Source organism: Podarcis raffonei, chromosome 1 (genome assembly GCF_027172205.1).
Source record: "Podarcis raffonei isolate rPodRaf1 chromosome 1, rPodRaf1.pri, whole genome shotgun sequence".
Classification (NCBI taxonomy): Eukaryota; Metazoa; Chordata; class Lepidosauria; order Squamata; family Lacertidae; genus Podarcis; species Podarcis raffonei.
In genome coordinates, this window is record NC_070602.1 from 19,689,177 (window position 1) to 19,712,355 (window position 23,179).

The window sequence follows — 23,179 nt, forward strand, 5'->3', positions numbered from 1 at the left end:
CTTTAGCCTCGCCTAAGTGCTACATTAAGAGCATCAGATTACCAAATTTACCCAAAACACTTACAAATACAGAACTAACTCCCCACCATCGCCGCCACATCGCACCACTGCCAACTCTCATCCACAAATTAAGTCCCTAAAGATTCTTTTTTTAAAAAATCATTAACTGCACTGAAGCAATAAATATTTTCTTTTTTCCAGTTCCTCAACCGTTTTGCATGAGGAGGTGGCTAAGTTTTATCAGTTAATTTACACCAGTATTGTCTCTTGTGTAAGTAGGCAATGCAAACACTTGTCTTTTATTTCATTGCTTTGAAAGCTGCTTTTCCTGACACAGAGACTGAGAGATGGACAGCCACACACACACACACACACACACACACACACGACAGAGTGATCACTACAACACAAATTGGGCATCAGAGATGTAGCCCAGACTTCTTTGCTATCATCTCTGATTGCCCTGTGGGATGAGAAGTGGCCAATTTAAAGCATGAATATAGTCTGGGGATACATGAATCGTGAATCAAATTTCATGTATGGAAAGGAACAATCATTCAGAAAGGCAGAAAACGCAGTCATCTGCTTTTTAAAGTTGGAAGGGAAGTCTGCAATAGACAACAACAAGGAGATATATTAAAATACCAGGAGTATAGTACCTGGATATTTTAGATATATATATATATATATATATATATATATATGCTTTGCTTCTGGCTTTCCTTTTTGTTTTGTTTTTTAATTGGGCTGGAAAGGGTTACTTCATTATGCAGCAAATTAGAAAATTCATAATTTATCATTGCACCCAGTCGAAATGCCACCCAACTGAGTCGCACCCCTGCGAAAACCATCACATAGTAACAAACTGTCAAAGTCTGCTGCAGCCGACGGGCAAAATTAATATGCAAATGTATGCAAGAAATTAAAAAGCAGAATTACCCAGGCAAATGAGGTAGCTATACTTGAATTGTTAGAATTATGAATAATTACTGCGAATTTTCTGCTCCTAATATAACTTGTTTTTTGATAAACAAAGACTTAATTATCGAGATGCGCTGGAGAATTTCCGTGGCACTCATTAATCTTGCAAAAAAAAAAAAAAAAACAAGTCCCTGGTGCCCAAACCGTAATGAAGAGCGCGTGCCCTGAATCTTCAGAAAGATCAGAGGCACCAGGATGCCAGGGCTGGAGAAGAAAAAAAAAAAGACAGTGCCAATGTCCCCTCTTGTACCCTGGAGTGTCATAACGTCTTCCACTAACTATCAAAGGGACTTATTTATGCCAGCAGCTGAGCTATAAGTCCAATTTACGATGCCTTGAGCAGTGGTGAAATGATCTGTTGATGTGCTATGGAAATGCCATCTTGCGGTGTTTCAGCCTGGTCCCAGGGATACCAACTTGACAAAGGGGAGGCCTCCACTCCACAGCTAATGGATGCCACATGACAGACCACAATACCCAAGAGGGACAATCTTTTAGAACCAGTCTCAATGGTCGTCCATTAATCTTGGTTCTGCAGTGCTCTGGTGTCCATGGGAACAAGGGCATTATCATAAACACTGATTTTAAATTTCCCCATTAGGGACTGCAAGACAGACAAGAGTTGCTTGGGGTGATGAGCCTGGAAGCAGGGGTGGGGGGGGGTGGGACAAGAGAATGGCCACTGTTAGCTTGTAGATATATGGGAGCCAGCCTCACCCAGGAGTGGGTGGTATAGGCAATATTCCCCCCTCCCCTGCCAAGATATCACATAGGGCCAACAAAGAAGGAAATAGCTCTAAGTGTGTCTGCGGAACGGTGGCTGTTCCTTTCCTCTGTTTTTGCAGAGAGAGAGAGAGAGAAGGAAATCTGTCTGGCCCTGCCGGGTTGAGATAATTTACCATAAGAAAGCAAAAAAGGGAAAATAACCCCAGGTACTCTCCATGCAGACCAAATCGAACCTGCTGTGAGCTTATTATTACTTAAAAACTGGCATGTAAGTGGAAATGACTGACTCCCTGTCATTATCCCTATTTACCAGGATGATAAACCTCGAGCAGATGAGAAGGCAAAATTACAAAACATCAGTTCTGGCGCTCAGAGGCTACTTCAAGGAGCTCAAGGCAGGCTGTGTTTTCTAAAGCATCCTCTCTGAATTCAAGTCCCCAAATTTCCTGATGCCTTGACAGGACCATTTGGCTGCATAGACAAATTGTCACCTTTTAAACCAGGAAATCTCTCTCTCTCTCTAACACAAAACTCCACCACTTTCTCCCCCTAATCCTCCCATTTCTCTACATGCACAGAAAAGAGACAGTAGCAGAATATTTGAAAATGTTTCCTCTTGCCTCCTGGTCTACTTACTTAAATATGGATGTGGGAAGCTGATGGCTTGATACATGGAGGAGAGGGTGGTGGCGAGTGTGGAATGGCTTTTCGCTCTGATCCAAATGATGTCTCTTCGGAACTTCCCTTTCCTGGATGTTGTTTTAATGCAGAAATAGTAGAGGCTGTGCTTCGGCTCCACCTCTTGGTCCAACTCTATGCAAGTTTACTCAGAAGTAGGCTCTGCCGAATGCATTAGGAGTCACCGCTACAGATAATACTCTGAAATGCTCTTTTCTGTGAGCCTGTAAAAAGAACCATTTGGGAAGCTCATTTGGATACCATTAGAACTCCGAAAGCACAGCCCAAAATTTACATTTCATTTTGAAGGAATACTTTTTTTAAAAAAAATCTACAGGATCAACGTTTCCCAACTAAAGACCTAGCTGCCTGGGTGGGTGGCTCATTCTAAATCCACATATAGACTTGTAGCATTGGAAGGGATCTCCAGGGTCATCTAATCCAACCTCCTACAATGCAGAATCCTGCCCACAGCCATCCCTGGGTGGGCTAAAACCATCAACCTTCTGGTATTCCCAGGCGTTCTCCCATCCAAGTACTAACCAGGCCTGACCCTGCTTAGCTTCCGAGATCAGAAGAGATTGGGCTTATTCAGGTTAGACAGACATTCAGGGTCAAACTGGTTGTGAAAACAGCAGGCACTTCTATGCATCTGCACCCTTGTTTCTGAGGCTGTTTGTGCTTAAAGCACATGGCTCTCCTCCCGTCCAGCCTAGGAACAGTAGTGTTTTTTTAAGGCTGTTTGGAATTGTGGTTCCGTTCCCAGGATTCTTTGCAGGGATCCCTGTGTTTACAGCCTGAGTCATGTAGAATTTGTGAGGGGGAAAGCCACGGCTCAGTGGCAGAGCACACAATTTGTCTTCCCATTGAAATCAACTGATTGCCTGCCTCCCCCCAAAAAACTGCTCAACTTTGGCTGGGTTGCATCCAGTGGTGTGTGTGTGTTTGTGTGTGTGTGTGTGTGTGTGTGTGTGTGTGTGTGTGTGTGTGTGTGTATGTTGGGGGGGACTTTAATTTTCAGACAAACCAAAGTTCAGACAAACAACCAAAATTCAGTAAGCTCCCACCATCACCCAAAAAAGTCATTGAAGGAATTAATTATTTTGATGTACATAGATGTTTATTATTTGTCTATTTGAAGTGCATAGCCTGACCATCCTCCCCCCAGGGTGGTTTAAACAATTTAAAACAATTTAAAATAGCACTACGTCACATATAGCAGATAGCAGTTAAAACCAGCAGTGTTACAAGTTCATAAAAGTATTAGCCCAATGCCTGGATGATTTTTTTATTTTTATTTTTAAAATGTCACTACATGTTTTCAGAATGCAGGGAAAGGGTAGAGAGGGGAAGAAAGCTGCTTTATTCCCCTTGGGAGGCAGTTCCATAACTGGGGTGCTGCCACCAAGAATGTCCTGCCTGTTCAGCCCTTGCCTGGGGGATGGCAGAAAACCAAACAGGGATGGAGGAGGAATTCCATTCAATCTGCATTTGTAAAAGCAACCCATCCCAAATCATATTTTCTGAAATCGCACAAGAACACAACCATTCTTTGAAATTTGCAGTTTTCCAGATTGTGCAGTGCAATTCTTCAGCCAAGCCACATATACAGAAATGCATAGACTGTGATAAAGTGTGACTAAAAAGCACTGCATTAGTGCAAATTACATGCAAAAATCCATTACATTAGACAAAACTGCTTTGCGCAATTTTGTGCATTGGTCAATACCACATGCAAACCTGTTTGTATCAGGAAAAAAGCTGATTCATTTTCATGAGGACTTTCTTTTTTTAGCAAGAAAGAATAAATGTGGAGAACTGAACTTAAGATTTGAAAAATAAGAAACTGAGAGGAAGTGAAATGGGCAGATTCGCAAGCCCCTCAAAGCCAAAGGCAATGGGGTGGTCATAAGAGATATTTGATCAGACCGAAAAGTGTAGGAGCAATAACAGAATAATAGAATTGTAGAGTAGGAAGGGACCATGAGGGTCATCTAGTCCAACCCCCTGCAATGCAGAAATCTGTCGTCCAACATGGTAGTCAAACCCAAGACCCTGAGATTAGGAGTCTCATGCTCTACCGACTAAGCCAGGCATGGCCAAACTTGGCCCTCCAGCTGTTTTGGGACTACAGTTCCCATCATCCCTGACCACTGGTCCTATTAGCTAGGGATGATGGGAGTTGTAGTCCCAAAACTGATGGAGGGCCAAGTTTGGCTATGCCTGGACTAAGCTATCCACCACCCCTTTGCTGCCTCGAATGGATCAATATCTCTTTTGACTGCCCTATTTATTTTTTGCTTCTCCTCTAGTTTCTTTTTTTGGGGGGGGTCCTAGATTTGTCGCATCCCATCTGAGAGATGCCAACTTACAGCCCGGTCCAAGTTATGCTTTCTGCCCTAATGATGCTAATGGGAGAGTTAAGCACCGCCAAGATTTAAGCACCTATACTGCTGCATATGCCTCTCTCCTATTGACATCAAAGGGATTTAGAAGTACTTAACTGGATCACTCCTACTGCGATTGCGGGGGGGGGGGGGGACCGGCAGGGGAGGGAGAGAGCCCTCAAACATGGCTCTTTTGTTGTCACATTCCTCCATTGTATCGAGTGGCGTATTATTCTGCTGGCAGAGACTGAAAACTGTATTTTTCCGAAGCACTGGTGTGCCTACCTTGTTCTTACATCTGAAATGGCATTACCTTGTCACGCGCGTACATTGATCTAGTTTGACTGTCATCCTCCCCCTTCCATTATTTAGGGTTATTACTTTTTTGTTATTATTTTTCACTCAACTCTGTAATTACTCTTAACTTTCAAGTTTATTTTGATCTCTTTGTTCATGGATTTAGGCTCCCCTCCCCCCCTTCTTTCTCTTTGACAAAAGCATGTGGCTGTTGAGAATACAGCCATAATCATGCCTAATATTGTTCAATTAACAGTCACTCATTTGTGACTATTAATTTGGTTTCCCTTTGAACCTCTTAATGCATGTGGATGTAACAAAGCGTTGCCAATCTGATTTTTTTTTTAAGGGTTCTCCCACTTTAGTTTTCCCCAAAAGAAAGTTGCTACTTGCCTCTTAGTTAAAGAATCCTTAAATTGTACCTGCAACAGGGATCCGACCTTAGTGGAGAGGTGAAAGCAGACACCCAACTGGCATAAAACACCACAATTTTATTGATAGCAGCTTAGAACGTGATAGCAGCTTACTACTATTTAACTTTAAGAATTGCTCCAGGGTGGTTTTTGTTGTCCTCTTCCCAACCCACCCATTTTTCCTTTTGTGCCGTGTCTTTTGGAAAAGTAAGTCTGCAGGCAAAAATTGTCTTGTTTTGTATTGATTGCATGTAAGCCACTCTGAAAATCTTTTTAGCTGAAGAATGGGGTGAAAATGCTGGAAATAAATTAAACACAGTGCTTCTCGACATAGGAAGGGAAAGTTTCTCTGAGTATGAGAGCCCAACAGTGATGAACTGCTGGAGGGATGGCTGGGGACAAAGCCTATGTTAAGGCAGTGAACACCCCTACCCAAAGTCAATCCCAAAACTGAGGTGACCCCTTGTATCCCAAATCCCTAGCTCCCATAACCATCGCCACCCCATGAAGGCGTGTCAGGCACAGCCAAACATGCCATAATGAGCTGTTGCAACAGACAGCACATATGGTAGGAAAGCATACAGTGTAGCTTTTAGGGCTGTGAGTTCAGTCCGAACAAATCCCAGATCCTGAGGCATCATCAGGTTGGCCAAGGGGAGGTTAGACCCACCTAGAGCAATCCAGGGCTTTCACAAAGGAGGAAGTAGAGAAGGTGTGTGTGTGTGTGTGTGTGTGTGTGTGTGAGAGAGAGAGAGAGAGAGAGAGAGAGAGAGAGAGAGAGAGAGAGAGAGAGAGAGAGAGAGATTTCTCTGATGGAGACTGAGACTGTCTTGCTCTGTTCTAGACTCAAAAATTGCGACTTTGGGCTTCTTTGAAACCCTAATGGGAAGCAAGCATGGAGGGTTCATGCTATGAGTCCCTTCATCCTATGCTCAGTTATAGATGCATATATACAACCATATAAGGGACACGGTGGTGCTGTGGTCTAAACCACTGAGCCTCTTGTTCTTGCCGATCGGAAGGCCAGGAGTTTGAATCCACGTGACAGAGTGAGCTCCCGTTGCTCTGTCCCAGATAAATAGGTACCGCTGCAGCAGGAAGGTGAACAGCGTTTCCATGAACTCTGGCTTCCGCCACAGTGTTCCATTGCACCAGAAGCGGCTTAGTCATGCTGGCCACATGACCCGGAAAGTTGTCTGTGGACAAACACCGGCTCCCTCGGCCTAACTCTAACCCCATAGTCAAATTCGACTGGACTTAACCATCCAGGGGTCCTTTACAACCCTACTTCCTAAAGATACCACAGTCTCAATTGATCTTCACACTAACTGAACTCTGGAAAGCTCTAGAACCTCTTCCTATTCAGAGACTGGCGTGTGTGCAACAAAAGTCTTATACCATAGCCTTTCCCCCAGAGAAGACAATATATACTTTCACGCCCTCATTTTCACTTGTACACATCAAAAATAGAATACACATACACGACAAATGCAAGTTTGCAAACACATGTACTTTACAGACAAAAAGACTAAGCAGCCAGGATTGGCTGCGGTTATGCATAATTGAGGAAGCAAACGTATATTTTCATATGCATAGTGTGCGAAAACAGCTCTAAATGAATATCTAGCGCAGGCACAAGAAACCCAACCCTGTCCCAATGCTGGACTGGAAAAATGCAAAATTAACTTTCTAAGTAGTGCAGTTAAAGTCTGCAGAGTTGCTCAGATTTCCGGAACATGGAGTGGCTGCAATTTTTGTTTTTATTTTGTTTTTTTGTTCTGCAAGTGAGGCTCAACCATATGCACCAATCGTACAGGCAAATGAAAGAGTAACATAAAAGCACACAGACAGCAAAAGCAACACATGATCCCCTTGGTGCCATAGCTAGAGGCTTAATGAAAATATATCTACAAGATACAAAACCACTTTAAAACAATTTTGCACCATTAATCACCTCTTTAATACCAAGTCTTATCTTATTAATTCCAGTCTAACTAAATGGAATTGCAAAGGTTTCCAGAGATTTCTTTTGTTAGATGCAGGTTGGAAAATCATTATATACAATTTGTACTTCTGCCTCTCACTCTGTCTCGTGGATTCTTTTGGGCCAGGACAACTTAGGGATCTCCAAGTGGTTCCCCTTCTTTCCAATCTTTTTCTTCTTTTTTTAAAATCAGTATTACATTTCAGAATGTATTGAGAGAGCAAATTAAATAATACGCATAGCTTTAATTTGTCTCTGATTTGGATTCTGCAGGCACAAATCTGCCTTGGCTATCATCGTTATCATATTGTTTTATTACGACTCTTAAAATTAAAATCCATTCTTGTCTTTAAATGTTTTATTGTACTTGTCGTTCTTGTTTTGCATTGCGGGATCCGTGATTAATTTTGCCCGCCAAGTGCATATGGCTACCTGGCTATCATCCATTATCTTCATCACTGTTGCTTCAAAATGAGCACTTTATTATTACCTTTTTTTTCCTCCAGCTTTTCAATTACCAGATGTGCTCTCACATTTCTCCACTCTGGAGGCATCTCCCTAGACTTAGACTTAAGGAACATGCACAAAACATCCAGTGTAAGTGAGCGAGGTCAAGGGGACCAACTTATCCAAAGAGGATAACACAACAACGAAATCCAGAACAGCTATTTCAATACAGTTAGTGGCTGTGGGAACAACATGAAAATGAACTGGAGTTGCTAAATAGTTAGACTTTGGGGTTCTGTCTGTCTGCTGCAGGAGTAGCCAACATGGTGTTTTCCTGGCATTTTGGACACCTCCCGTCATTGCCAAACATCACAGTCAATGGTCAGTCCTTTGGCCTGATGTTGGAGGGGTGTGTGTGTGTGTGTTCTTAGATATTCTTCACTGTGTAGTAATATGAAATCGGGTCCTCCCTCAAAGAGGGCACATATTGCGGTGAGACCTGGAAACCGACATCCTGTGTTGTGGGTGGGTATGATTGGTCAGCCACAACACCCGATTGGCAGGTCCCTCGTTGCTGGGTGCAATCTGGCCAATGGGACGCAGTCTAAACGCTTTGAGGGACCTATTTATGCGCATGAATGTGACCCAGATCTTCCTCTTTTGGCACATGCATTCAGAGCACCCGCCCACCTCTCCCTACTTTTAGAGTTTTGCGCTTGACCTTGCTATGCCGTCGTGTGTCGTCTGTCGTTGGGACAGGGGCACGGCAGGAATTTCCCACTTGGCTGATTGGCTGTTGCCATGTGGGTTTTGTCTGCCGCATAGCAAATCGTCGCAACTTGTAAGGTTGCGGATAGGCTCTGGTTCAGGTGATAGGGATGGGAGAACGGTCTCGCCATCCCTATGTGAAGGATATTCCATTAAAGGAATCCAGGGACTCGATGGTTTCGTCAACCCCTGAGAGAGGGTTGTGCCCGTGCCTGAGTCCAGGGGAAAATTTGGTTGGCGGAGATAGCCTCTTCCCAGCTTTCCACTTATCCAGGTGTTCACCCTTGGCTGACCTATGCTAGAACCCTGGGTCAGCGCTACCTGCATGGCAGGGAGCTAGTCGAACCAGAGCCTATGCAACCAGTCACTTTCTGTAATCAATAAATTTGTGGCCTAAATTCTGCCAAAAACCAAAACCAAAATTTGAGTCAAGTGTGAATTCATTTAGGAGGGAGGTTCTGGGTCTGAACATGCAAATAACTTCTCACATCCACCTCCTACGTCAGGCTTAAAAACTAAAATTCTCACTCCACTCCCTTCCACCACATTTGTCAAAAACCTGTCCTGGTATGGGTACAACATGTTGTCAGGTGGGGCCAGGCAGCCAGGCCATTGTGCTCACCCGATTCCCATCATGCCAAGTGCAGCAACACCGTTGCCAGGAGAGTTGCCGCGTCTGCTCATCCGACATACCCTCCAACTGCCCCCAAAATACCAGGATCGTTATGAAAACCCTTACATCTTAAGCCATCGCAGCTTCTCACTTTTTCACACAGCATCCCGAATTCCCAGGGGGCCTTCCCTTTGGTATAGCCTTTTGACGTGTTAGTGGAAGTTCAGATCCATGCATCCCTGTAACGCATTTCTAGGCCTCCTGCTCCCTTTCCCCCTCGCGCAATATGAAAACAAGCAAGTTTTTTGGTCAGTTTCTCATAAAGGGAAGGGGGCAGGGCCTGTCTGTGAGGGGTGCTGAAGCATTTCAGGCAGTGAAGAGAGGCCATTACAATCGCTTGGCTCTGGCTTGCTTTGTTTGGCTGCTACATCTGTGTTCATGTCCCAGCCTCTGAGGGGGAAGCGTGAAATAGGGGAGACAATGATGTAGAATATGTCCCTATTTTCATCTGAGGGATGTTGGAGGGTAGGATCCCACCACCCAATTCACCATTGCTGCTGGGAGTGACAGTGATATTTCCCTCTGATTATTTTGAACCACCACCAAGAAAATGTTTGTTGCTGTTATTTAAGAGTCAGCCCAGAATGACATGTTTTGTCTTTTTTGAAACAGGAATAAAAATAAGGCTGCTCTCTTCAGCTGCATATATAAAAAATTAGGCTGCTCTCTTCAGAGATAGATAGATAGATAGATAGATAGATAGATAGATAGATAGATGATAGACAGATAGATAGATAGCCTGCTGCCTTTGGCTGCATACACACCGAAAGTTTAATGTGCACATGACGTCCCCAAGGAATCCTGGGAACTACAGTCTACCCTTCAGAAATCTATAGTTCCTCGCACCCTTAACAAAAAGCATTTCCCAGGATTCTTTGGGGGAAGTCACATGCTTTGAATGTGCTTTCCATATATGTTGTGCACTCAGCTTTCTCCCATGGGCTTTGGCTATAGATGGAACAGGACATTACTTTTACCTTGGGAGGCAGGAGAGTAAAAAGGTCAACCATTTTGGAATCCGTCAGGGTTCTTTTTAGACTGACATGCCCTCTACTCTTCCACCTTACAGTAGAAGAACAACGTCTATATTAATGGCTACTGGCCCTCTAAGTTCAGAGGCAGTGAGCTACTGGATGCCAACTGCTGGTGAGCAATGACAGGAGAGGGGTCTGGCCTTCATGACCTGCTTGTGGGTTTCTCAGAGAAACATCAGATTGGTCACTGTGGGGAAAAGGATGCTAGATTAGTTAGGCCTCTGGTCTGATCCGTCAGGGCTCTTCTTATGTTCCTAATCTGTCCCTCACCGCTAAGCTGAAGCCACAGGGGGTTGACTCTACTAACTGAGCTAAATTAATGCTGAAGGTGACAGATCACTTTGGCTTATGAAGTACCCGAAAGCATGCTAATTTATGCAATATTCAGAAGCAGGTTGGATCTCAGCATTTGCTTACCGCTCTGAAACAAGCCCCCCAAATCCAGACCTTGTGAGACTTTGCTTGTCTACTGCTTGGAAAGGTTAGATGTTGCGCGACAATGATGCGCAATGGCATGGTGGACTTGACTGAGTAAATCTAGCCTGACATTGTTATTTTCCATTTCTGTCAGGGACAAATGACTACCTGCGAAGTGGACATCTCTTCACCCACCTTCCTCTTCCTGCTATCCCCCTTCACTTCTATGTCTTTCTGCCTGACACACATGCAAGCCCAAACATTGTGCCAACCCCCAAAAAATCTCCTGGGTTTTTATTCATTCTCCAACAATTAACAAGAATAATGTACAGTGGTACCTCGGGTTAAGTACTTAATTCGTTCCGGAGGTCCATTCTTAACCTGAAACTGTTCTTAACCTGAAGCACCACTTTAGCTAATGGGGCCTCCCACTGCCGCCGCACTGCCGGAGCACGATTTCTGTTCTCAAAGTTCTTAACCTGAAGCACTATTTCTGGGTTAGTGGAGTCTGTAACCTGAAGCGTATGTAACCTGAGGCGTATGCAACCCGAGGTACCACTGTATTGCGGACAGAAATTATCGAAAGGGGAGAGAGAAAAAAAACCCCAATGAAATTCTCATAGGTGGAGTTAGGTTTAATGAGGCTGAGGGGTACGCTGGCTGAGACCCTACCTGCCCGCGAACTGTCCTGTCAAAGTGGTGCATGCTCTAGTTATCTCCTGCTTGGACTACTGCAACATGCTGTACGTGGGGCTACCTTGGAAGGTGACTTGGAAACTACAACTAATTCAGAATACGGCAGCTAGACTGGTGACTGGGAGCGGCCACCAAGACCATATAACACAGGTCCTGAAAGACCTACAGTGGCTCCCGGTACATTTCCAAGCACAATTCAAAGTGTTGGTGCTGACATTTAAAGCCCTAAACGGCCTCGGCCCAGTATACCTGAAGGAGCGTCTCCACCCCCATCGTTCAGCCACTTCTGGGGGTCTTCTGGCAGTTCCCTCCCTGCAAGAAGTGAGGTTGCAGGGAACCAGGCAGAGGGCCTTCTCGGTAGTGGTGCCCACCTTGTGGCATGCCCTCCCATCAGATGTCAAGGAAATAAACAACCATCTGACTTTAGAAGACATCTGAAGGCAGCCCTGTTTAGGGAAGTTTTTTAATGTCTGATGTTTTATCGTGTTTTTAATATTCTGTTGGGAGCTGCCCAGAGTGGCTGGGGAAACTCAACCAGATGGGTGGGGTATAAAGAAATTATTATTATTATTATTATTACTACTACTACTACTACTACTACTACTACTATTACTACTACTACTACTACAAGTGTCCTTTCCTTCATCCTGCAGATCATTTCACCTGTGGCCTGCACTCTGCAGCCTTCCCAGGTTCCTGCTCTTCAGTTAAAGCCTAGGGAAATATATCAAGAGCGGAGGGAGCCAGAGAGAGAGAGAAAGAGGGAGAGAGAGAGAGTGATGTCCAGGATTTTATGGATGTATGGCAGCCCTAATAGTACATTAGCACATTTTCCTACAACATACAATAAACAGCTCCCCCATAACAGTCATGGGAAGCATTGGCAGCACACTAGTAACAGAATTTGTTTGGTTCAGTAAGAGAGGGGGTTAAGGCTGCTGAAAAGATGTCTGTGAAGACTCCAGGCAGACCTCATTGGGGAGAGCATTTCACAGATAGAGAGCCATAGCAGAAAAGTTTTGCATGCCTTCCCAGTTGTCATTTGTTCATCCCACACTTTTCAATGCATTTCCCCATTGCTTTCCAGTGTGCCAAGATGTGTACATTTCCCAAATCCCATTGGGAAATAATGGCCAGAGAGTGTACAAAATTCAGTCAATAAATGCACATTCCCCAAGGCTACAAAGTTCCCTCTTCATGGAAGGATTGTATGCACATTCTCTACAAGGCTTGGTGAAAGTATACAGTGGCTGGTTATTATGCACAATATTATGCACAATATCCACTCAACTTATAGTCCCCTTGCCATACATGCATACAAACACAAGAGAGGTCTGTATGAAAAGCTATCGATCCGAGCTGCTTTATTTTTATAGCACCATTAGGTAGCATTAAAACACAAGATCACTGGAAAGACCATAATGCCACAAACTGCTTTTCTTTTCAGTTTATGAGATGAGTATTTCAAAGTACTGATAGATTATTGTTAATTGTAATAAGTTCGAATAAAACTTGAGAAAAGAGCTATCCCGTATCCGAAAGGAAAATATTTCCACAGTAGAGTTGGTAGCCAGAAGTCTCTCTCCACAGCTTTGTGAAAAGGTAGAGATTATTTTATTTCTTTAAGCTTTTTATTAGCCACTCTTCAGCCCAAGCTCTCCTGGTGGCTTACAAAATCTAACAATGAAAACCTCAATTAATAAAACAAATATCATAAATAAACCACAGTTAAACAAAAGAAATGTAACCTGCTCCATGAGAGGGGAAGGAAACAAACCTACTTATCCAACTATTGCTTCATCTACAACACTGTCAGCAAGCACCATATTTTTCGCTCTATAAGACGCACCAGACGTCAAGACGCACCTAGTATTTGGAGGAGGAAAACAAGGAAAAAAATATTCTGAATCTCAGAAGCCAGAACAGCAAGAAGGATCGCTGCACAGTGAAAGCAGCAATCCCTCTTGCTGTTCTGGCTTCTGGGATAGCTGCGCAGCCTGCATTCACTCCACAAAATGCACACACATTTCCCCTTACTTTTTAGGAGGGAAAAAGTGAGTCTTATAGAGCAAAAAATACGGTAAATCTCTCCCGTGCCCCCCGGCTGCTGCCATTAAACTACCCTTTAACCTCTGGAATTCTCTAGAACAGGGATGTCCAACTCCCAAGAGGCTGCGATCTACTCACAGAATAAAAAAAAACTGGCAGTGATCTACCCCTTTTTTGGGGGGGGTGTTTCAGGTCAAAGTTGCTGAGCTTTTTTAAGGAGGTATGTTTACCTTTTTAGAGGGGCACGTCAAAAATGTTCATCTTTCTTTAGGGCGAAAATGGGAAAGTCGCTCACCAAAAGATTGATCAGGAAACAACAGTGAAAACTCTGTCTTCCGTTCTAGCGGTCATGCACAAATGGAGGACGGGGCGACGGGGCGGGGGCAGATCCTCCTTTTCCCCTGCAAAGGAAAAAGAGCCCGTGATCAACCACGATCGACCCTAATCTCCCAGGGATCGCGGTCGACCGGTTGGACATCCCTGCTCTAGAACAACAGTGATTAGAGTGCTGGGTAGAAGCAGCTCGAGGGATGAGGGAAGAGCTGTTCTGCTAACTTCCTGTCAGGCTTGTCTCTGCTGCTTTACTAGGAGGGAGAGGGGCAGGCAAGGCACTGGGGAGGTTGGCGTGGTGCAAACACACTAGCAGGATCCAGTGGCAAAGCTGCATGTTCCACGAGAGCCAGTGTGGTGTAGTGGTTAAGAGCAGTGGACTCGTAATCTGGTGAACCGGGTTCGATTCCCCGCTCCTCCACATGTAGCTGCTGGGTGACTTTGGGACAGTCACACTTCTCTGAAGTCTTTCAGCCTCACTCACCTCACAGAGTGTTTGTTGTGGGGGAGGAAGGGAAAGGAGATTGTTAGCCACTTTGAGACTCCTTAGGGCAGTGATGGTGCACATCCCAGAGGCATGGCACACCACCCGCGAGGGCGTAGCGAGGACGTGGTGCCCGGTGCATGGGGGTGCATGGTGTGTGTCCGGGGAGGGGGGGCTGCCGTGATGGCACCCTACCGGAATAGTGGTGCCGGGGGCGGTCTGCTCCCTCTGCACTCCCATTCTTCTGCCAGTGGCAGGAGCACCAAAATGGCTCCAGCATTTGGAAACCTCCCTGATGTCCACCCCTCGCCCCCTGCTGGTAGGCAACCAGGACCCACTTGTGGGAAATTAGTGTAGCAACTCCTCCCCACCCAGCAAACCGCTACTGCTGTTGAGGTAAAATCCAGGAGACTCGGGTTCAAATCCCAACGCAGCCATGAAGTTCACTTGTTGGCCTTGAGGCAGCTACTACCTCCTTAATCTACCTCACAGGGTTATTGTGAGAATAAAATGGAGAACCACGCACACTGCCTTGAGCTCCTTGGAGGAAGGGCAGGATATCAAAGCAGTTAGTAAATAAACTCTCTGTGCTGGGTAGTTAGGTATAGGGTGCATAGCAAGGCCTCAAATCTGTTGGTAGAGCACGAGACTCTGAATCTCAAGGTTATGGGTTCAAGCCCCATGTTGGGCAAAAAGATTCCTGCATTTCAGGGTGTTTGGACTAGATTACCCTTGTGGGGGTCAGCTCTACGATGTTGTGATTCTGTGATTCTATTCCAAATAAAATTAAACCAAATCAGTGTTGTGTTGTAGCAACACTTTGGGGGAACTGTGGGAAATTGAAATGGCATCACCCAGAGTCCAGCAGTAAGAAGTGTCGCTCCTGCTGCTCCTGCCTGAAGCCTACTGAGGTAGGATGGGGTCCCTAGAGAGCATCTGGCAAAGGCCCACTCAAACCTCTCTGAGAACAAAGAGAGTGGCTGGAGCCGCTGATGGCGGGAAAAGGGCTGGCGAGCGAGAAGGGCGCCATCTTTTTATATGCTAAAGAGGTAAGATTCCCCAGCCCTGCTTTATATGCAAACACAAGCAATCTGCAGTGAGGGGCAGGCACTTCTATGTTGCTTAAAAAGAAGAAGAAGAAAGCACATGACCTGAAAAGGGGACATTTGCATATGCTAATTGATATGCAAAGATGCAAATTTGGAAACAAGTACTGTCATTTAAGCAGAACTACAATGCATCTGGCCCTAGAGAGAAGGACCAGGGGACCTGTGTATTCCTGCTCAGCCTGCTGACCGAGTGTTAAGCTGTGGATGGGCAACTTGGAGCCTCCTTCCTGCTCTCCCTTCTGAGGGTTCTTGAGCTTTAAACTGGACATGGACCAGGAAAACCTTCAAACAGAGTTCTTGAAATAAAGGGCTGTCCTCTGTACTGTAACACACGTGGCCACATGATGAGCCATAGCTCCATCTCCTCTGGTTTGACCCCAAGTATCTGGAGTCCCACAGGACGCAGGTGGCACTGTGGGTTAAACCACAGAGCCTAGGACTTGCCGATCAGAAGGTCAGCAGTTCTAATCCCCTCGACGGGGTGAGCTCCGACTGCTCGGTCCCTGCTCCTGCCAACCTAGCAGTTCGAAAGCACGCCAAAGTGCAAGTAGCTAAATAGGTACTGCTCCGGCGGGAAGGTAAACGGCGTTTCCGTGCGCTGCTCTGGTTCACCAGAAGTGGCTTAGTCATGCTGGCCACATGACCTGGAAGCTGTAAGCCGGCTCCCTCGGCCAATATAGCGAGATGAGCGCTGCAACCCCAGAGTCGGCCACAACTGGACCTAATGGTCAGGGGTCCCTTTACCTTTACTATCTGGAGTCCCCTGATGTTCTTCGCTGCAGAATTCTTCGGAGTGCCTTGCTGACTGGCTGCTCAGAATAGTTTCCGTGAAAGGGACTTGGTATCAGCACATTACTTTTAAAGGTTTTTACAGTGGCAGAACCGAGGCCTCGTGTGCCTTTGAGCATTTAAAACGGAGCAAAGTTAAATGATAAAGTGCACCTTTAACTTAATGACAGTAATTCAGTTTCAGATGGCGAGTGCTATTATACCCCCCCCTTTAAGTCTAGACTCAGTCATAATTGAAATGACAATTATAATAATCCTCGTGTAATGAAGATTATTCTGAATGAAAGAAAGAAATCTTTTCGGATGGTGTGTGTGTGTGTTTTCCCATAACCTAAGTATAATGGCATCGTTCTCTATAGGTGAATAGACAAGTGTTTCGCTTGCCACTAAACTGCTGCAGTTTTGCTTTCCAGGTTCAAAAGCAGTCAGTGAGCATTCTTCCAACGAACATTTGGCCTCCAAGCCTGAGGTTCCCTACCGCTGCTTTTTTTTTTTTAATCCAACATTAAGATTAGGGGAAAAAGAGGCAACTGCAGAAAAAGCAACAAATAAATAAATAAAACCCAAATTAACCTTTTCTGTGGTGGCTCCACAACTGTGGAATGCTCCCCCCCAGAGAGGCTCGCCTGGCCCCATCAATACATGTCTTTAGGCTCCAGACAAAAACATTCCTCTTTACTCAGGACTATATCTATTAAATAACCAATGGCCTGTTATAACTTGGGGGAGGGGGCTGTTGTTATTCTGATTATTTTATTATTATGCTGTCTTTTGTTATGCTTTTTATTATGCTTTTATTCTTGGTGCTCTGTAATGTGCTTTTAATGTTGTATACCGCCCTGGGAATCTTCTGATAAAAGGCAATATATAAATTGAATAAATAATAATAATAACCACCGAACATATAGGAAAATCAGATTGTTTTATTCTGGTGCCTAAAAGGAAACAAATTCAGTGCCAGTCACAGAAACAGCCCTTTCTTGGTCACAAGCAGAGAAGCACAGAAGGAGACCTTAAAACATAGAGACAGCATCAAGTGAGATGAGGCAGAGCCACTTTCATAAATGTGTATGCATCTGCAGCAGCACAACTGGATGCCTTCATCTGCCCCAGCTGCAACAAAACATGTCTCTCCCATATCAGTACAGCCACGGCAGGCACCGTAACTCTTGCAACGGTTAGACTTTGCTCCCATTGTCTCCTGAGCAGTGCCGGATTTATGTCTACGCCAAACAAGCTATAGCTTAGGGCCTCACTCTCTTGCCCCCCCCCATACAAAAATTCACTATTAATATACTACTTAATTGTATTTCAGTTCAACAATTACTTTGATAAAATACATATTTTGTTATGTGAAAATGGCTTTAGATACCTATTAAGTCCATAAATTGTTGTTGTTGTTTAGTCGTGTCCGACTCTTCGTGACCCCATAGACCAGAGCATGCCAGGCACTTCTGTCTTCCACTGCCTCTCGCAGTTTAGTCAAACTCATGCTGGTAGCTTTGAGAACACTATCCAACCATCTCGTCCTCTGTCATCCCCTTCTCCTTCTGCCCTCCATCTTTCCCAACATCAGGGTCTTTTCCAGGGAGTCTTCTCTTCTCATGAGGTGGCCAAAGTATTGGAGCCTCAGCTTCAGGATCTGTCCTTCCAGTGAGCACTCAGGGCTGATTTCCTTCAGAATGGATAGGTTTGATCTTCTTGCAGTCCATGGGACTCTCAAGGGTCTCCTCCAGCACCATAATTCAAAAGCATCAATTCTTCGGCGATTGGCCTTCTTTATGGTCCAGCTCTCACTAAGTCCATAAATTACCATATAGCATATATTCAACACAAAAAACCAGTGACAATTTGTTTTTGACAAAGGACCGCTGGACATAGAAAAGGCCCCATTACCTTCAGTAGCTTAGGGCCTCATCATCAGATGCCAATGAAACCTGTAAACTGGCGAGTGGATGGTGCAAGTTGAGTTTTGCTTTCACAAATGCTTTTGAGAGTAGGACTCTTGTGTTTCACGTGCCATGGTTTGGTGTAACATTGTGGAAGGTGTTCCTGGGGTGAAGTAAGTACAGATTGGAACTGCTTTTTCTAGGCTGCATTTCATATGCAAGACCAGTGCTATTTTTCTAGAAAAAGAGGTGCTGGAACTCACTGTGAACACCCCCCTTGCTCTCTTATAATAGCAGTGGTGCACACCTGAGAGGTGCCAGAACTGAGTTCTGGTGAGTTCTGGCTGGGGGGAGGGAGTTCGGTGCAAGATTATATACACCATGACACTTGGGCATGCCCTACACTGCAGGGCTGTGAGTAATCATATCTCTGGCCATTTTGCTGCACTGTCTCTGATTAGGCACTGCCAAGATACATGGTATGTGTTTTGCGTGTCAAGGTCCTCCAATCCACCCCCAAATGATTCACACTTCACACATAATTTTTGTTTAAGGCTTTTGGCATAATTTTGGCCACAACTTTATTAAAATACATAAATGTGAGTGGTTGCTTAGGCATTGGTTATGACTATCTGTCCCCACGCCTAGGGACAGAACTGACTTCCGGATTCTAGCGAAAGCCAGTAAGGGAAAACAATATTGGGGAGAGCATGGAGCCGGGCATCAGACCCTCACCACTCCCCACATGTTCCCAGGGGCTTGCGCGGCCCTAAGCTCCCTTCAGGGGTACGGACGAAAGAATGGCAAGCCCCTGGATTCCTTTAACGGAATTCCCTTTCCGTAGCAGCGTTGGAGAGGCAGGCATCACCAATCCTTACCGCTCCACCAACCAATTTTTTAACCAATGCCTAACCGCAACCTTACAAGTTGTGACGATTTGCTACGCAGTAGGCAAAAACCAAATGGCACCAGCCAATCAGCCAATTGGACAAAATTCCTACCAGGCCCCTGCCCCCAAAGCAGGTGACCCCATGACAGGCATAGCAAGGTCAACCAAGATTCCTAAAATTAGGGAGGGTGGGCGGGTGATCCGATGCACACAGCAAAAGTGCCTAGTCAGAGCTGTGTGACTTTTATAACTTTTTATAACTTTTGGTCCAACCCCCTAAATGGCAACACCAAAATTTGCCCAACAACCCAACCGCCCAATCACTGCGGATGGTCATCCAAACTAACCCGCCCAGCAACAGAGGGGTGGCCTTCCAGACCCCACCGCAACACGTGCTCTCTATTAATGAGAACACGCTTTGTGGGGTTTACAAAGAACAATATTACACATGATTCCCCCTCAATAATCTCATGCAGGAAAACGCTGTACACACCTTTTAATTATGAAACACGGCACAAGTAATTCACCCTGCTAGAGCCATGTGAGAGAAGAAGCCATGTACACAACGCCTGTTCGCCATGGGCTGATCCCATGTGTACTACCCTAAAAGCAGATTAAGAATTGGTTATTTCTTCTTCGGCCTGACCTAGTTCTAATCATTTGCCATTCAAAAGATGCAGAACTTAGATCTTGGCAGGAAGCTGTTACCATTCACTGCGAATGGTGGTTTAAAAGGACTGCTGTATGTAGTCAAATACATTGGCACAGTAGGGAGATGTGATCTTTTCTAAGGCTGTTATTCTAATCATTTCATCTAGTCCCTTGTCCCAATATAATATTCACTGGCACAAAGTTAATTTAATGCTCTTTTTTTTTTCTCGAGAAAAAAAAGAAGACAAAAAAAATCCCAGTGATAGTACAAAAACCCTATTATAAAAGCAGAATGCATTGAACAGGGGCTTCTGGGAAGCCCTTCATCTCCTGTTAATTGTACACTGCATTTTGTGTCAGGAAGCCCTCGGTGGCAATGCACGGTTGCCTCTTCCCTTATTTTAATGCAATATTTAAGAACAGTTTGAGAACCGCCGGGGATAGCGGGCATTCTCCATAGAATCGCTGGAAGGAATTGCAATTAAATATAAGCCAACAGATTATATTAGGAAGCATTTCTCCCCTCCCCCCTTTCCTTTCCTTTCCTTTCCTTTCCTTTCCTTTCCTTTCCTTTCCTTTTCCTTTTTTGCTTAGGGCTGGCGAAATTCCCATCATTGTGATGGGAAGAGTGTATGTACCTAGAGACCTGGTGGGTTGAAGGGACCAGGGGCGGACTTTGGCTTCTCTATTCTCAGCGGCGGCCTGTGTGAGCCCAAAATTTGGCAGGTACACACATGCTTTTCGCCTTCTGTTCTGCACAGTTCACCACAACCTGGGTGTGGCGCCCCTAGGCTTGGCACCCAGTGTGGCAAAACCAGTCGTGCCACCCTAAATCCACCTCTGAAGGGACGCAGCATGTGTGCAGGAAAAGGATGCCTTTTGGTATGCTCAAGACCACGTGAGGAGACCTTTTTCAGGTCAACAACCTTCGGCGCAAGCTTGGTGGGCGGGATCAGAGGCAAAAAAAAAGTAGGTGGAGCGACGAATGTCGACTTTACCTTTGTACAATAGGCTAGTGTGACGTCAACATATGAGAGTGCTGGAGGTGAAATAGTTAAACAAGTTACCCAATCAGAACCCAGGGGGTGGAGTCAGAGGGACTATAAAACCAGCTCTGGGAGAGGCAAAGGAGGGGGTTCTTTGGGAGTTGGGTGGTTGGTTGGAGTGGGAGTGAATTGGGATAGAGTCTGGGGGTAGGTTGAGTTAGTGTAGCGAAATAAGCTGAGTCAGGTACAGTTAGGGGTTAGGAAGACAAGTAAATATCTGAGAGGTGGTTTAGTGAGTGAGAGCAGGTAGCGGAAGTTATCGGTCTGGATAGGCACCCCATGATTGTAATGGACCGATACTGTTTATGAAACCACACACTTGTTAAACTGCAATAAATAAACAGAAGTTTATGTTCCAACTTAACCCTGACTGGACTCAGTATTTTACCAGGTAGGGCCTGGGTGGTGGCAGCGAGAAATAAAGTGGTGGGACAGGGATCAATAGACGGTGAAACGTCCGGGGACCCTGTGTGATCGCCACAGCTAGTTGTTACGCAGTCAAGACTCATTGTCAGAATTCAGGGACACTCACGCTAGAACTGGGTTGTTGTTGGTGGCGGCCTGAGGAAAGTGGGTGTGACTGGAGAAGGGAGTTTGTCCTAGGGAGAGTTTCGAGGGCCAAATAAACGGCTACAGTTGGCCCCCAGACCTGAGGTTCCTTGCCCCTGGACTCAGCAGAAAGGAACAGTCTTGTTTGCGTGACCATGCGGTGACAGCCCCAGCCCCCAAGGATCATAAGGAAGGAATAAAGACTCTGACAACGTACAGTGGACACTCGGGTTGTGAACGTGATCCGTGCGGTATGCACGTTCACAACCTGCAGTGTTCGCAACCCGCAGCGGCACGTCTGCGCACGCGTGGGTTGTGATTCGGCACTTCTGCACATGCGCAACCGCTGAAACCCGGAAGTAACCCGTTCTGGTACTTCTGGGTTTTGGCGGTCCATAACCCAAAAAAACGCAACCTGAAGCGTCTGTAACCCAAGGTATGATTGTATATGGAATTAAAATTAGGCCACAACTTTATTAAACTTCTGAATGTAGGAAAACCTTAGCTTAGGCCTTGGGCGTGTATCCCTCCCAGCCCCCCAGCTGGGGGAGAACTGGGGCTCATCAGGGTAAATAGGATATGGGGGTGCTCTGCGAGACGTAAGTGTAGCAGGCAGCCCAGCCCATATCTCCGCACGCAGGGTAGTTCACTGATGACCTTTTGCTGTATGGCCAGTCACATTCAAAATATAACCCTTTTAAGAGGGGGACTCTTGAATCACCACTTCATGCCCCCCCCATATAGGGAAGAAAAGGCTAAAGGATTCCACTCAAGGCCATAACCGCCAAAGTTGTGATGAATTGCTACAGGGAAGACAAAACCCTGCCAATGCAGGAAAATTTCTTCCCAGTCCTTCAGCAGCAACCAGTCAAAGACCCCAGCAGCACCGACTAAACAGGAAGGAAAGGTTAATCTGCAAACAAGAAACATTAAGCAAAGGAAGGGGAGGGAAGGTGAATCTCCAGAGCTGACTGCCTGGCTATTGTCGGCTCCACCCCCGATTTATAAATGGGGCTGGCCCCACCTCCCAGCGAGAAACTTGATTGCTGAGGCTGGGCGTGAACCTCCAAAACTAACAATGAGAGGCAAGCCAGCCCCTGATTGGCAGTAAGCTCCCTGGGAACTGTAGCACTGCGCGTGATCCCGCAAAGGGCACTCACAATGTAAAGTGTCAGTGCTCATTCATTTCACTGTTAATTTGTGTGCCACCTTTCTATTTTGCTGTACACAATTAGGTTTACAAGCTGAAGAAACAACAGAATAGACTGCAAAGATCACACACGTTATAACAATACAAAAAAGTCACAATAACTTAAAAATAAACAACTTACGGTATATCAAATAAAGCAATGTTCAATAATCCATTACAATTCTTTTACCGGTAAACTGTGGCACAACTGGTTAATTTCAGACCCTGGACTTCATGGCTGAGTAAATTTGCATGCATCACATTGTGGAACAATATATTATTAATAAAAATTAAAAAGAGAGCCTGGGTTTTTAATTCAGAGGAAAGAGTGTTGTGAAGTAAACAACGAAGACTAATTCTGGAAGGGGCTTTTTCAGCTCTAAAACGTTAAAAGGTGGTATTTCAACCAGTGACTTTTGCTTATGAAATTCTGAATTATTATATGTCTCCTCTTGCATCTGAAAAAAGGTAACTTTTGTTGAGGCACTGGTGATATGCAAAGATATTTAAATATAACTGATGAATGGATCAGTTAATTGGTTTAAAGGCAGGTGATTATTCAAATAAATATTATTCATTTGGTTGGCAGTCCTTGTAATTGGACTTCAGAAAGTTTGGATCCAGTTTAATTGCTTCCTCCTTGTTCTGAAATATTAAATGATCAAGCAACCCGTGTTGGGTGTCCAGGGAAGGTCTATAGAAAA